We start from the raw sequence: 5,166 nt of genomic DNA on the forward strand, positions 1-5,166 counted from the left end.
GCCAGCGGTGGGAGTAGTACGGGGCAGTGAGGCCTCCGCGGCATCACAGCCGGCCACGGGAGGCAGGAGCACGCGACACGACCGGCGCTGCTTTGAGCGGCTAGAGCAAGAAGACCAGAGGTTAAAGAAGCACTACGGCCATTGGATGGACATCATACGGTCACTGCAGCTAGAATCGTTTATATTGAATAAGTTCACAAAGCCCTTTGTACGCGTCAACTTAGTAGGCCCATAGGTCAGCCTCCGAAACCGTGCACCCCAGATGCCAGGGGGAGGAATCATTTTTCGGGCGGCTGAAGCAAGAATATCCAAGATTGAAAAAGAAGCATGACATCCGTTCGATGGACATCCAACGGCCACAGGTGCTAGAACCGTGTGTTGTTGACAAAGCCTTGCATACGCGTCAACTTAGTTTTTTTAGGGGACGCGTCAACATAGAAGGCCCACAAGTGTGTGGTAGAGAACATATAGCCCGTTTGCGATTTGTAAGAATGTACATCCCATTTTTTAATTCTACTAGAATTTACTACAGCCCATTTACAGTTTGTTAAAAGTACAACCTAACTTCTAGCTAGGACAACGATTAATAATTTCAACCAACCGCTCAAAACAGAATTCAAAAAAATTCCCACATTTGATGGGATCCGAAATATATTTATCCGAAATTTCTAGTCAGATTAAATATAATTTCAAAATAAAGTTGTATTATGTTAAAATCCAACAAAATATTGCGCGCAACAAGTAATGAAATTACAATTTTCAAATTCCAAAAATAATATATTTTTTAAACCAATTACGCGTTTGGTGCATTTTTTATAGTTACTGCCCAGTTATTATAATTACATCCCATTTATTATTTCGTAAAGTCCATTTTCTTGTTAAGCCTAATGCATACCTCCTAGGAAAGTTCGCAGCCCAGTGGGGCGGAGAATAACAAGTTGACCCGGGTATTGTGTACAACTGTCGAACCAGTTGCATTGCTGATGTTGGAAAAAAAGGCCTGTGTAGTACAATACAACCTAACATGGCTACTCAGCCCACATTCAGCGACGCCGGAAAGGCCCAAACAAGGCTTCTGTACAACTTTTTGAAGTCATTGAGCTCAATTAATAACTTAAGAAAAAAGTTAGATTACGGTGGAACCTAATTAAAAGCTATCACGAGCAAATAAATAATTCAACAGGTCCCACTTGTGCGTGTGTGTGTGTGTGTGTGTGTGAGAGAGAGAGAGAGAGAGAGAGAGAGAGACCAATCGGTCGATGCTCGTAAATACATCTTTCAGCCATATGCATTGCTGATGCTCAGTAAAATCTTATATAGTTGACACAATTATATTGCTGATGCTCATGAAAGGACTTAGTCATAGAGCCATCACGACGGTTTAGCTTGAAGGGGTTAAACCGTACAAGGGACACGGGAGTTTTATACTAGTTTGGCCCCTTCGATGAAGGTAAAATCCTACGTCTAGTTGTGATGGGATTGATTGGGTTTCGATGACCAGGGAGCGAATATGCTTTGCCTGGGTCTCGAGTTTGTTGTTTTCCTGTCCCTAAACCACCACCGGGTCGTGCCTTTATATACAAAGGTTGATGCCCAGCCAGTCTACAGAGTCCCGAGGCCGACTCATACAAGTGTCCGGCTCGGTCTCTCCTTTCCTAACTTACAATACAAGTTACATAACCATGCCGGTTTACCACTATAAGCCCTAATCGGCCTTTGGGCTCCGGGCCTCTAAGCTTCATTAGTAAAACGCCATCTTCTGAATCTTCGTGGGCTTCAACATAGTTGAGGGTGAACCGGGCCCTCACGACCGGTTTACACTCAGTAGTTATATCCCCAACATTAGGCCCCAGATTGATTTGAACCTGTTCATGTCAATCTTCAATACTTCAAGAAATTCTGTGAATATCTTCTTATATTTTCGTAAACCGCCATAATGTCTTCTCCTGTAAACCTTGTTAAACCAACGTGACGTCATCCTCTAGACACAGCAATGGATCATCATGACATCATCTTTATATAAAAAGATTTTAAAAAGATTCCCTTCACTAATGGTATCCCGAAGATCGAGGCGACAGGCGCGCCCTCTTTGCCGCTTCAGGCTCCTCGATTCTTGCGCCTGCCACTTATCCCTTTCTCCTTATAAATAAAGCCGACGGGTCTTTCCGTTCTTTCCCCTTGCCTCTTCTTCTTCCTCTCGCGAACCCCTACCGCTCGAGCTCCACCGCTGCCACAGAGCGCACCGTCGTCTTCGTCCCTGGCCACTGCATCACCCTGAATCGAACCAGAGCTCGCGGCATCCCTCCGCAGTAGATCTGTACTGGTAAGTTTTCCCTTTTCCGCATCTTTAGATCTATTCTAGGGTTAACGAGTTCATCTATACAGTTCCTCGTCCATCTTAGTTCTTCGTTTTAACTTCTGTCGTGATTTCTTTAACCTAATAGTAGTGTAGATCTCGTGCGGTAGTTGCTCCGCATCCATTTTCAGCACTAGTAGATCTTCCTTCTTTGTAAAGAATCCTCAGCAGAACGTATGAGAATTTTGCTTAACGCCATTATAGGTCGCAGAAATTTTTCTTTACTAAAGCATGGTAGATCTAAATTAATTTCATTATTGTGTGAAACCTGTTTCTGTCAACACTTAGTAGATTTTCATCTCTGGCTCCTCCACCTAAAGGCGGTTTAAATCTTTGTAGTGGTAATTCGCCATATATCATTAGCCCTCACTTAAACTGCCGTCTTTTCTTGAATAATAAACTCCGGTTTAACTCACTTATATGCCTTCATCAAATTCGCCGGTTTAACACCGATTAGTACACACCAACCAACTGTCGTAAACCGGCCTTCATTTTTCCCTTTGCAGTTTGTTTCCAAGATGACAAAGCAATTCGCCGCTTGCAACTGGGTTCCGTCCCGGATCATGGAAACGCAAATCAATTGATATGTTGTAATGGTCACTTTAGCTTCAAAAAAATGTCCTTCACTGGCGAGTTCCTGGCCTTGAGTGCCCTCCTGAGCCTCAAGATGGCGAAGTTATTGTTTTTATGCAGCATCTAGACCGGGACTTCAGCCCTCCCGGATCAAAAAATTTCCAGGATGTGCTTGCGAGCTATCAACTCCGTCCACAAGATATTGGCCCAAATTCCATATCAAATATATGCAACTTTCAAGTATTTTGTGAAGTTTACCTTTAGGAAGAACCATCTGTTGAGCTCTTTTGGGAGTTTTTCCATATAAACCGCCGAACTAAGTTTTCTGATGGTCCTAACACGGAACTTGGCGGGGTATCAATCCAGAAGAGGAAGGAAGTTGATTTCCCACATGCATCACACCAAAGTCATCCCAAAGACTGGAACGAAACTTGGTTTTATTGTCAGAACACCGCCCCTGCTGGAGAAAATCCCTTGCCGGGTTACCACCCTCACCGGCTTAGCAAGGGCCACCCGTTACCTCGACGATTAACTACCAAAGAACGGCAAACTTATGCAGCTCAACTCGCCAAGCTCCGGGCTCTCTTGGCCAACGGTTTGACTGGTGTTGATCTCATTCGCTGTTGGGTTAAATGGCACATCCTGCCCTTAAGTCGCCGCTCCGGATTAATGCATGAATATATCGGCAACAGCAAGGACCCTCAACGGTTTAATGAAATAGAAATGATTGATGATGAAGTTACCGAATTGGTGAAGAAGATGTTAGACGAACCAATCGCCGCATGCAGTCAAACCGGGCTGGCCCCCTTTTATACCGACAATAAACCACCAGTGATAAAGATTTTAACTTTGTACTTTCTTGATCCGCCTCCGCTTTAACATTGCTCTAATAAATCTTGTTTAATTTTTACAGGCCAATAGCTCCTTCTGGAAAAGGAAAACTTCAGATAAACCGGCAAGAGCTCCTTGTGCCAAGAGCAAAGCTATCAAGAAATCAGCCAAGAAGAAGACCGGCGAAGCTCCTGATCCGCCCGAAGATGTTGAAGATTCGGATCAAGAGGTAGAACTTGACTCCCTTGGCTCCCTTTTCATACATCTTATTAACAATGACTATTATCAGGATGATGCGGAGGTCAGCCGTGCGGACCATGTTGAGATAATCTCTCTTTCCTTCGATTCAGATCTCGTGCCGGTTCAAAGATTTCACCGTGCAGTTCGGAAAGTGAAATACTCTCACCCTCTTGCTTATTTGGATCCAAAATTTCCTTTGAAGACACAAAAACCTGAAGGGCGTCGCACAACCCGACACAGTGGCCAGCAAGTCACCTCTTTCGGTTTACCGGACACACCAACCCGAAAGTGTCGTCCGGAGGTTACTTGTTCTCCCGAAAAACTTTATCCTTTGAAGGGTTTCTTCCGATACCCACTCAATCTGTCTGATCCGAATTACCAGGTGTCTTCCAATTTGTCTGGCGGTTCATCAACCACTCAGCTGCCTCCCCTTAAAACCGTCGCTGGGTAAGTGTACTATTTTTCGGTTTGTTTCCTCCTACGTCGGTTTATCATACTAATCTTTATTTTGATGTTGTAGCGCCAAGGCCCGATTGAGTAATAAAGCCAAGACCAGCAGCCCTACTAATGATGTTGAACCAGAGAAGACCCCCAAAAATGCTGGTGAAAATCCTGATGTTGTCATGGATGACTCTGCCCCGCAAGACCCAGCTACTGATGCTAATCCGCCGGAGGCTGATCTGGCTACACATGTTGATACATCAAGTCCACGTGCCACGCCTTCAAGTCCAGTTGCTGATCCGCTGAGTTCAGCTCCTAATCCGCCAAGCCCTGCTGCCAATCCGCCAAGCCCTGCTGCCAATGCGCCAAGCCTAGCCAAAGACAATGTCAATCCACCGAGCCCAGCCAAAGATGATGATGATGTTATTGTCACTGGCACTGCTTAGACCGCCCCAGGCAATCCAGTTTCTTTATCGAAGCATACTGCCAAGAACGAATTTGCTGCTATGGGCAAGGGGAAAGGGAAGATCGATTTGTCAAGCTATGTCAACCTCTCTGCTCCGGATCTTCATTATGGATTCTTGAACCGGCTTTATACCAGCCGAGATTATGAGGACGGTTTGGTGAATTTGATGAAGGAACGCTATGAGGTAATCTTCCAAACACCTTCATCTTTATTCTGTATATTCATTATATTGTAGCCCCCAAGGTCCGGTTTATCTCTT

The sequence above is a fragment of the Triticum dicoccoides genome, chromosome 1B (genome assembly GCF_002162155.2).
Source record: "Triticum dicoccoides isolate Atlit2015 ecotype Zavitan chromosome 1B, WEW_v2.0, whole genome shotgun sequence".
In the NCBI taxonomy this organism is placed as follows: domain Eukaryota; kingdom Viridiplantae; phylum Streptophyta; class Magnoliopsida; order Poales; family Poaceae; genus Triticum; species Triticum dicoccoides.